This window comes from Engystomops pustulosus, chromosome 4 (genome assembly GCF_040894005.1).
Source record: "Engystomops pustulosus chromosome 4, aEngPut4.maternal, whole genome shotgun sequence".
NCBI classification, from domain to species: Eukaryota; Metazoa; Chordata; class Amphibia; order Anura; family Leptodactylidae; genus Engystomops; species Engystomops pustulosus.
This window is the reverse complement of record NC_092414.1, coordinates 74,821,286-74,833,794: the sequence shown is the minus strand read 5'-3', so window position 1 is coordinate 74,833,794 and position 12,509 is coordinate 74,821,286.

Sequence of the window (12,509 nt, the reverse complement as noted above, 5' to 3'; positions counted from 1 at the left end):
GAGTTACTTGCAAGAATTGCCGGTAAGATGGCGTCTGTGACGTCATCTTACTGGCACAGTGCCAGCCTATGCAAGTGTATAGGCTGACACTGATAATACTCTGCAATACATCAGTATTGCAGAATATTATCATGAAGAAGCAATCAGATGATTGCTTCTTCATGTCCCATGGTATAAAAGTTAAAAAAAAAAGTTATTCAATAAAAAAATAAAGTCATAAATCACTAAAAATGCCCCAAACCCCCAGAACATATAAAGAGACATATAACTCAAAAAAAAGTCTAAATCATAACACAAACCCCACATATATAGTATCACCGCGTCCGTAACAACCCGTAGAATAAAAGTAAATCATTATTGAACCCCCACGATAAACGCCGTAAAAAAAAACTGTTATAAACCCTCCAAAAATTATGATTTTTACCTTTTCAATCCCACAAAAATGCTATAAAATGCGATCAAAAAACCATATGTACTCAGACATGATACTGGTGCAAAGTACAACATGTCCCGCAAAAAACAAGCCATCAACCAGCTCCGTAGCCAAAAATGTAACAATGTTATGCCACTTGGAAGACGGCAATACATAAATGATAGATTTTTCCCCACATTAGGGTTTTGTTTGACAAATTTAGTAAAACGTAAGAAAATATATTCATGTCTGGTATCCCCGTAATCGTATCGACCCATAGAATAAAGATAACATGATTATTAGTCTATACGGTGAACACCAAAAAAAAAAAAAAAGTAAAAAATCCAGTACAGAATTGATGCTTTTCTACTCCTGCATTCAAAAAAGGTTCCTAAATTTTCAACAATAGGAGATACCAACCCCAAAATGGTAACAATGGAAAAAGCATCTCGTCCCGCAAAAAAAATGCCGTCACATGGCCCCAATAACGAAAAAGCGAAAATTTTATAGCCTTCAAAAGGGGCCAATGAGGAAACTAAAATCCTGGCAGCTGCAGCGCCCTCCTTCCCTTCTGCACCTCGCTGTGCCCCCATAAAACAAGTCATAGCCACATGTGGGGGGTCTCTGTACTCGGGAGAAATTGCAGAACAAATTGTATGGTGGGTTTTCCCTTTTTATATTTTGGAAATGTGTAAATTTTAGTGCTAAATGAACGTATAAGGGAACAATATGACCATTCTAAATTTCACCTCCATTTTGATTCAATTACTTTGAAGATCTCAAGGGGTTAACAATCTTCGTAAAAGCTGTTTCTGATAGTTTGAGGGGTGCAGATTTGAAAATGGGTAGATTATATAGGGGGTTTTGATGCTAAATATGTAAAATTTCATTCAAAACTGTATTTATCCCCAAAATAGTCAATTCTGAAAATCCGGAAAAGCGATATTCTATTTGTAAGCCGCGTGACATCAAAATAAATTATCCAAACATTTCAGAAATTATGAAAATGTAAAGTAGACAAATGGGAAATGTTATTCAGCAACTTATTTAGGTGGTAAATCTATCTGCCTGAAAACGCAATGATTTAGAATTTTGAAAATGGCAAATTTTTCAAAAAATTTATCATATTTTCTTTTTTTTTGTAAATAAACGCAAAACTTACCAGCCAAAATTTACCACTAAAATGAAGTACAACATGTGGGGAAAAAACAATCTCAGAATCGTTTTGATAAGTAACAGTGTTCAAAAGTTATAACCATATAAAGAGACGCAGGTCAGAATCCAAAAAATCGGGCTGAGCCTTAAGCTACAAAATGGCTGCGTCCTTAAGGGGTTAAAAGGAGCAGCCAACATCGTTTCAGTGATTTCTCCATTAAGGCAGCCCTGCAATGAAGTTGAAATGTGTTTTGGGGGAAAAAGTAATCAGAACATGCAATTTAAGGGAACCTGTCATCAGAAAGTGGTCTAATAAACTATTATCAGTAGGGACCTGTAAGAATCGCCGGTAGCAGTGAATGTATTGCGCAATCGCTGCCAGCTCTATGCGATGTGGCACGCTGACAGCGGCTGCGCCGCTTTTATTCACAGCGCCGATTGAATGTCTGGCTGGCGCTGTGAATAAGCTCTGGATGGTGGAATATCTAAAAAAAAAAATAAATGTCAAATATTTTTCAAATGGCTATCCAATGATATCAAACTTTGCCCCATACTGGTGCCCCTTTTTTATTTTATTTTAATTTAAAAATTTTAAATGGGAACCCAATTTTTTTTTTTTTTTTGACCTAGGTCTTTTACAATTTTGCTGACAGATGGTGCTCTCCAAAAATTGTAAGTATCTGGTAACTGACAGATGTCTTTGATCAGAGGAGTTTTCTTTAATTTCCAGCATCCTCCTGCCTCAATTAGTCTATGCAGATTTTCCATTTCACACAAATTGTAGGTTCCTTTAACCCATCATCATTTCTTTTATGCTGTTATCACAAACTTGATATTGTTCTGTTGGACCCCAAAAGATCATTGATTTGCCACCATAGTTGCCAATATATTAACTGTGTGAACCCCCACACCACAGTAGCCAATAGTCACTGGGCCCCATCCTCCAATGATTATTTTACAGCTTTGCCCCATGAACTGTAGATACTTTTAAAAGAAAAATCCAGTACTCGCCCATTCCGACAATTCTTCATCCGCTATACTCTGCAGCACAACTCATAATTTTTTTTTTTTATCATTAAGTCAACTAGTAAGATTTAACAAGTGGGATTCATAGAAAGGATATTTCATGCAATATCTGAGCAGGGTAATAGTTAAGTGAGGTAAAATTTGGTGGCAGTGTTCCTTTTAAAGTGAATGTGTTACCAAGAATGATTTTTTTTTTTTTTAAGCTGCTGATGGGTTCCAACAGCCTATGCTATGCTGATTTTAAAAGTACCTTTGTCAGTATTCTGAATCGTTTTATTAGTTTATAGAAGTTTAATTCACATTACCTGCCTCTCTGCCAGCAACATGTGGTGAGTGGCAGATACAGTCTGTTTACTTTATTAAGCAGCTTCTAGTGCATTTTTTTTTTTTTTTTTTAGGGTGACAGGTCCATTTTAAATAACTGTTCAATGTCAGGATCTGTGTAGGGTACTAGGTATTTCAGCTCTGGCAAAATTATAATTGTAGCTAAGGGACTGTAATATGAACTGTGGACCAGTCTAACAACATATTTGCTCAGTAATATACTCTGCACCCCATCTTGAAAGAAAAAAAACAGAAATGTGGGTTTTTTTTTTGTTTTTTTTTTTAAATAAATTAGCAAACTGAAATCTCACATGGTCATAAGTATTCAGACCCTTTGCTGTGATACTCATATTCAGGGCTATATTATGGGGCCCTGGGGCCCCACCAAATGTGGGTAATTCTTCCACAGTGTATTTGGGTCCAGGCTCCCCAGGGCCGTATACAGAAGATGTGCCCCGACTTCAGTGTACACCATCTTGGTACACCTTCAATATCCACTATCCTTACACCACGATGGAAGGAGATGCATCGGGGGAACGATAGGTGAGTACAATTTTATTATTTTAACCTAGGGGGATTGTATATAGTTATTATGAGGGGTGTATATAGCTGGTTGTTATAGGGGGCTGTATATAGTTAGAATAGAGGGACTGTATATAGTTATTATAAGGTGGATGTATACAGTTACTGGGGGAGCTGTACATAGTTATTGCTGGGGGGCTGTATATAGTTAATACTGGGGGAGGGGTGGATCTAGTGATTGCTGTTCCCTGTCTGAACTACATTCAGTGGGGACCCTCATCAGATCTTGCGCCCAGGGGCCCACACCAATCTTAATCCGGCCCTGCTCATATTTAACTTACATGCTGTCCATTTTCTTCAGATCCTTCTTGAGATGGCTCTACTCCTTCATTGGAGTCAAGCTGTGTTTAATTATACTAATTGGACTTTATTAGGAAAGGTCTCACACCTGTCTATATAAGACTTCACCGTGCATGTCAGAGAACATGAGTATCATGAGGTCTAAGGAACTGCCTAAAGAGCTCAGAGACAGCATTATGGCAAGGCACAGATTTGGCCAGGTTTACAAAAGAATTTCTGCAGCACTCAAGGTTCCACAGAGGCCTCCATAATCCTTAAATGGAAGAATTTTAGGACGACCACAACTCTTTCTGGACCTGGCTGTCCAGCCAAACTAAGAAATCGTGGGCAAAGAGCCTTGGTGAGAGAGGTAAAGAAGAACCCCAAGATCAGTGTGGCTGAGCTCCAGAGAAGCAGTAGGGAGAAGGGAGAAAGTTCTATTAAGTCAACTATCTTTGCAGCCCTCCACCAGGGCTTTACAGCAGAGAAACCTCTCCTCAAGAGCAAGACATATGAAAGCTGCATACATACTAGGACGAAGATTCACCTTCCAACAAAACAATGACCCTAAGCACACAGCTAAAATAACAAAGCAGTGACTTCAGAACAATTCTGTGCCCATTCTTGAGTACACCAGCCAGAGCCCAACCAATTGAGCATCTCTGGAGAGACTTGAAAATGGTTTCTACCAACGTTCACCATCCAACCTGAGGGAAGTGGAGAGGATCCCTAAATCCAGGTGTGACAAGGTCCTAGTCAATGCTAAGAAAAGGGTCTCAATACTTATGTGATATTTCAGTTTTTTTTCTTTAATAAATTACAAAAATATCTACACTTCTGGTTTATTTCTGTCAAGATGGGGTGCAGAATGTACATTAATGAGCCAGAAAAAGAACTTTTTTTTCTGCAATGAAACAGAGTGAAAAATATAAAAGGGTCTGAATACTTTCCATACCCAATGTAACTACAAAAATAGTACATTCAATTTATTTGTGGATTATAATAGTAGGTGTTTAACCCGTTCACGTGCTATTACGTCACGGGTCGGCCGTGGGTGCATGGAGAGGGCTCACGCGCTGAGCCCTCTCCATAGCCGGTAAGTCTTTGCTGTATATTGGAGCAAAGGCTTACCGGTAACACCCGCGATCGTTGCCAGCACCGATCGCGGGAGGATTTGGGGGGGGGGGGGTTAGAATCCGTCGCCATGGTAACCTGGGGTCTCACGAAGACCCGAGGCTACTTCGGGTTAACCCATGCATTACAATGTGCTATCAGCACATTGTAATGTATGAGTAGTAAAATCCCCATATACTGCCATACTGTAGTATGGCAGTATATGGTAGGATCGATCAGACACGATGGTTAAAGGATCGATGATCGATGGTTAAAGTACCCTAGGGAGTCTGAAAAATACTAAAAAAAAAAAAATTATAATAAAAAACCCTAAAAACTCAAATCACCCCCCTTTCCCTAGAACTGATATATATATATATATATATATATATATATATATATATATATATATATATAAATAAACAGTAAAAATCATAAACACATTAGGTATCGCCACGTCCGAAAATGCCCAATCTATCAAAATATGATAACGGTTTTTCACTGCGTTTAATCCCGTAACGGAAAATCGCGCCCAAAGTCGAAAATGGCACTTTTTTGTCATTTAAAAAAATAAAAAAATTCTATAAAAAGTGATCACAAGGTCGAACAGTCCTAAAATTGATAACATTGTAAACGTCATCAAAATCCGCAAAAAACAACACCACCCACAGCTCTGTAAACTAAAGTATAAAAAAGTTATTAGCGCCAGAAGATGGCAAAATCCCCCCCAAAATTTTTGTACAGGAGGTTTTAATTTTTTTAAATGTATGAAAACATTATAAAACCTATATAAATTTGGTATCCCCGTAATCGCACAGACCCAAAGAATAAAGTAGACCTGTCATTTGGGGTGCACAGTGAAATCCGTAAGATCCAAGCCCACAAGAAGAGGGCACAAATGTGTTTTTTTACCAATTTCACTGCATTTGGAATTTTTTTCCCGCTTCCTAGTACACGGCATGGAATATTCAATACCATCTCTATGAAGTGCAATTTGTTACGCAGAAAATAAGCCGTCATGGGGAGTAAAAAATGAAAATGAAAAAACAAAAAAGGGCCAGGTCCGGAAGAGTTAACAGGAGTCAGGGGTCTCATGATTGAAAGACTCTCCACTATTATATATACCATATCCTATATCCAGATGGGAATACCTCTTAATGTGAAGTATTCTATGATTTGCACTTTACAACGTTTACTTTCGTTCGTAGGTCAGAGGAGGTGATTACATAGTACATGTCACAAGATGAAGTAAAGGTTGCAGGACTATTATTCAAGATGACTACTCAATTTATATATATTACATTTTATAAGCAGTTAAAAATAAGTTACCTGTAGATAAATGGCATTTTATGGCATGATTACTTTTGGGATGTAAGATTCTTGTTTTACCACTAGATGACCTCAGAGTTCAAGTTTGGTGTGCTTCATTGTTTAGCACCTGTAGTAACTTGTTTCTGTCACAAGATGTCCCCATAACACACAGACATGCAATATAATACAAAATGATCATGCGATATGTAACCTGAGTACAGATTAGATGTCACTTTATTCACAGGATTGCATCTAGTTTTATCAGACTATGTTATCTGGATGGTCCTTTAACCCCTTAACGAAGTGCCCCTTTTAATTTTTGCATTACCCTTGTTATTTTGTTGTGTACATAGCTGTATAATGGTTCAGTGTCAGTATTTAATAGGCCATGCAAAAAACAGGCGGTCCCCTACTTAAGAACACCTGACTTACAGACGACCCCTAGTTACAAATGTCAATTTACTGTACTTTAGCCCCAGGCTACAATAAACAGCTGTAACAGTTATTGAATGTGTCTGCAATTAAGATGTATTGTTAATTCTGGTTCTTATGACAACCCAACATTTTTCAGATCCAATAGTCATAGAGACCAAAGAAAAAATTGGCCTGGGGTTACAATTATAAAATAAACAATTCCGACTTACATACAAATTCAACTTAACAATAAACCTACAGAACCTATCTTGTACATAACCCGGGGACTGCCTGTACTGGGAAGTTTGTAAAAAATGCTGTGAAATTGACAAAAAAACCAATGCTAAATTACCTAAATTTTCATTTATTACCATAAGTGATAGGCAGCATATCTGCTGGTCATGTTTGGCTCAACGCTTCTTACTAGGACATAATCTACTTTTTAACAGATCAGTTGCATGGTCCCGTAAAATGATGACTGTGGGCACAGACTCATGAAAAGGTATAGCATTTCATGACATCACCCAAGCTTTGTTCCGTGTCGCATGCATCTGCCCTGAGACTCTTATTGTTGCTCTTATTCATTCAGGTCATGATGTATGCAACACTTACTGGTCTCCCATCTATAATTATTCCTAAATGTAGCAGCCATCTTCATCTTGTGCCAGTCACTGCATTGGTTGTCAATTCATTTGAGATTACAAACTGAATTTATTCCTCTCGTGCACATCCAGGATTCAGCTCTATATTTTCTACCTACTATTATTCTGCCTCTGATCTACCACCTTTAATAGTCTAAATTTCCGCTTACAGTCTTCAAGACCTTATTTACATTGCACCTGTTTTCCGGATTGTAATATCCATAATCTTATTCTTCTCCGTTTAGCCCCCATCCACTATTACTGTTTCTCCAAATCTATTTTGTGTTACTTACCTGATAGGTTCCATTGGTTTGTCCTTAAGATAAATTTGTATGTAAGTCAGAACAGATATAAAAGTATAATTTACGGTAAATTATTTTTTGTTCCCTGTGACAATTTTATTTATAAATTTTGAGTTGATGGAAGAAATATTAATAATAGCTTTATTGTAGATGCTTACAGTTAATTATTGCAGCCTGGGACTACAGTGTAATAAATAACCAAGATCCAGGGAACTTCACCAGAGATCACAGTGGAGAGGGTTTTTTTAAGATATGCATTACTTTATATTATGTTTTAATTTTTTGCGTCTCTCCTAATTTCCAAATACATTGTAAGCTTTTATGAGCAGGACCCCAACTGCTAGCGTTCAAATTGTTACCCGGTAAGGTCTTTTTTTCTATTTGTATATGTGCTTTGTTGAAAATGTAATGTATGTAGGGTTGGGTATGAGAACAAAAGCTGCTTCCTGCAGTAAGGTTCTAGGCAGGGCCACATCTGCCGCCAGGTGGGATGAAGTTCCCCCTCAGGTGGCAGATTGCGGAACCTTTTGAGAGCGGTGGATCGCCGCTGGTAGTATGGACTTGCCAAACACTGGCCTTTAAGGCGCCAATGTAATTGACAGACAGGGCGGTGCAGCACAATGCGCCTGTGTGCACCGCTCGGCAGGACACGTTATCACACACGCCAGCCTATGTCTACACACACAGAACGTGGCTGCTGGCGGGAGAAGACGAGAAGATGCAGAGAAGCAGTGGGGGTAAGTACAAGTTTTTAAAATTTTTGTAAGTGTCATTTCTGTATATACTAATACTGGGGGAGGCTATGTATACTGATATTATTGGGGGAGACTGTGTATAATGGGGAGGTTGTGTAATACTGGGGGAGGCTATGTATACTGATAATACTTGGGGGAGGCTGTGTATAATAGAGGAGGCTGTGTATATCACTGAGGAGGCTGTGCATACCACTGAGGAGGCTGTGCATACCACTGGGGGAGATTGTGTATACTTCTGGGGAAGCTGTGTATACTACTGGGGAGGATGCGTATACTGGCGGGGCTGAGTAATACTGGGGGAGGTGTGGCACTATATGCAAATTTATGGGGGAACTGTATATAGGGCTTGTAATTGAATTAATCTTGGTGGCATTATATGGAGTACTGTATATAATTTAATCTGGGAGTATGTATATGGCAACTGTTATAAATAAATTACGGCAGCTGCATATAAATAAAACAGGTATGTATATAAATTAGAAGGGTGCTGTAGTTCAGAGGGTGTGGTATATATAATAATTTGTGGGTGCTGTAGATACTATTATTTATTCGGGAGACTATATAAAGAATGTTTTACATGGGGAATAGTGTGTTCAGTAGTGTTGTGAATATAATATATATTTAGAAACACGATCCTTTATACTTTATTTGTTTAAGTGACTGTGGTATTTTTAGGCATGTAGTGTAAAGACACTTGACTGTGAATTTAGTAGAGATAAACCATGGTCTGGAGAAATTGTAAAAAAGTTCTCTTCCTGATGGAGCAGATCATCACTAATTTTTGTCATTGACTGACAACTAGTATGTGAGGTAGCATCTTCGAGGGGGGAGGGGGGGGGCGGGAGTGCAGCAAAAAGGCTAGAATCAGCCTTGGTTCAAGGAACTCCTTTTTACACTTTTCATATTGCAGAATCTGTTAATTTCACTAAGTTGAAAGTGAAATACTGTTACTTGGAGACACACTAAGCACACATCTTCTAAATCCCCTTGAGGGTAGTAAACATGAGTGCTTCCTCATTTAAGCCTTATTTACATGTGCTGTCCATATGTATCAAGAACTGCACATAGTCTATGCTCCAGTACACAACAGTTTTTCCATGTGCATCCACAGTATTGGGGTTAATTATCATACATTGGTGTAGAAATAAATGCAGCCAGTGAACTCTCACATATGAAAATTTTCCAGCTGCATCGAGTGGACAGGAACGCCCTGCACCGATCCACTCCCCACCACGAACGCTCCCCCTTTACGCCAACCACGCCGCTCTGGCAATAAGCAAGCATTTGCGATTATTTCAGGGCTTCTAAGCCTCTAGTGTGACATAGAAGCCTTGATAAAGAACCCCCTATGTTTGGAAAAGATTCTCAGCATGCACTTTTCCATTCCATATAGTGGACTTCAAGACCATCTTATCAGTGGTCATAAAGACTAACCCCATGAATTAAAACTTATGTGTTTGCCGTTGTCACAAGAGAGTTACTTCATCTGTCCATGTGAATAATGCACTAATCTTCTTGTTCAGTTATTGTGACATCTATGGAACACTTTCTTTTGCACATGTCAAACATGTTTTGCAGTAGTATAGTAAATGACACTAATGCTTCTCATTCCAGTGTTAATATGTGTGACTGACAAGTGACTATTCTACACTTTACTTCTCTATCTAGTGATGCCTCAGGCTTTAACAGTCCATGAGAAGGAGGTTATTACCTCAGGAATGTCACCACATGAATGGGGAAAATTTGTTCAGGGTATTTCTTTTCAATTATTTTTTCTCTTCTGGCTTGGGTGAAATTAACTGTTCAACAACTGCCATTATGGCCTTGTTGTGTATATCCTTCTCAGTGAAAGCAGGTTGGTAACCCAGTGCTTTTGGACCATGCTGTCCTATCATTTCCAGATATCCACCATGGCACAGTTTATGGATCTTGCCAAGCCCAAATTCAGGGCCGGATTATAGGGAGGGCTCCTGGAGCGCGCCTCTGGGCCCCCACAACTTTACTTACAAGGGGGGCCCACATCAGTAATGTCCAATGTTATCACAGCCGTGCCACCATGGCTCACGTGCAACTGCCTCCAAACTGTGACATTGACTCGCTGGCGCTGTCAGTGAGAGTGTGACAACCCATCCATGCTCAATCACATTCTGCATGCAGCATGCTTTTCAGAAGCTGCACTGCATGCAGAGTGACAACAGATAGGGACAAACAGGGGCTTAAAAAGAGGACTGCTCTTTTTTAAAAAACGCTCCACATCTGACATAGGTAATTGGTGGTATTGCAACTAAGCTCTACTCATTTCTATATAGCTGTGCTGCAATACCAACACAAACTATGGTCAAACAAGGCATTATTTTTGGAAACACGCAGACAACCCCTTTTCCTTATGCCACAAAATGTATTTCTCGCTTTAATTAGGGCTCATATAGATGCCTTATTTACAGTGGAAACCAAAAAGGCACTTCAGAAGTCTTTTATGACCTTATGTGGGACATGTTATAAAAAATACATGAAAAACTCCAACTAAGCTATTCTGTAATGCGTGTAATGTGTGTTTATGTCACACCAAGTGAAACTGAAAACAGATAAACAATGCACATTAAGACCTGATTTTTTAAAAATCTGACCAGTATCTCTTGGAGTCGTAATAACCTTTTAACACTTCAACTTATCAAACTGATTTTGAGATTTCCAGTGAAACATTTTAGTTTATATTAGTAGTATAATTTTGCTGATTGGTCTGTTTTTTGGGGGATAAAAATTCAACTTTTTTGGAAAAATGTGAAAAAAATTAACGCTAATGTTCTTTTAGTAGCAAGTTCTCAAATTGTGTGCACCATTATCTCCTTCAAATACGCATGCACTACTGCATCCTCCACACACAGAATGCACTACTACATCCCCCGCACACCGTGTGCACTACTACAACCTCCGCATACGGAACGCACTACTACATCCCTTGCACACTGTGTGCACTACTACAACCTCCGCATATCGAGCGCACTACTACATCCCTTGCACACTGTGTGCACTACTACAACCTCCGCATATAGAGCGCACCACTACATCCCTTGCACACTGTGTGCACTACTACAACCTCCGCATACAGAGTGCACTACTACAACCTCCGCATATAGAGCGCACCACTACATCCCTCGCACACTGTGTCACTACTACAACCTCCACATATAGAGCGCACCACTACATCCCTCACACACTGTGTCACTACTACAACCTCCGCATATAGAGCGCACTACTATATCCCTCGCACACTGTGTGCTCTACTACAACCTCCGCATATAGAGCGCACTACTACATCCCTCGCACACTGTGTGCTCTACTACAACCTCCGCATATAGAGCGCACTACTACATCCTCCGCATATAGAGCGCACTACTACATCCCTCACACACTGTGTGCACTACTACAACCTTCGCATACGCCCTGCGATACTACATCCACCGCACACATCCACCGCACATGGCGTGAACTACTACAAACTCTGCATACGGCGTGTACTACTACCACCTCCACACACCACGTACACTACTCCTACATCTACTATCACAACACACTTACAAGTGCGTTGGGGGGAAGGGAAAATGCACAATAGAGGGCATAACACAAATAAAAACAGACATTGGTGGGAATAACGCAAGGAAAATGGAGAATGGTGGCGTTGGAGAGCGGCGGATCTGTCCTTACTTACAATTTGTCATGACATGATCTGTCATGACATAGATCAGTCATGACACAACCCTTGCAGTCCCCACCCACCCCTAACACTCGTCAACCTGTCGCTTCCAGGTTCTTAGGGTGCAGAGAACCTGGAAGCGGTCGTGTCAGATAAATCGGACGCTGATCGCTAAGCTACTGCGCTCAGTGTCCGATATATCGGACGCGGAACGCTAAGGAGTTAAAGAAACATTGATATAAAACAAACCCCCAAGTTTCACAAAATATTCTTGTGAGGAGTCTCAACATATTGGAAATTAGACAAATCTGATCCAAATGCTGCGTAAAAAAACAAAACCAGGATAAATTCTTGACTGGACCAGCCAGAGCTCTGACCTAAACCCAATTAAGCACCTCTGGTGAGACTTGAAAATGGCTGATCACCAAACGTTCACCATCCAACCTGCAGGAACTGGAGAGGATCTGCAAGGGAGAATAGCAGAGGATCCCCAAATCCACT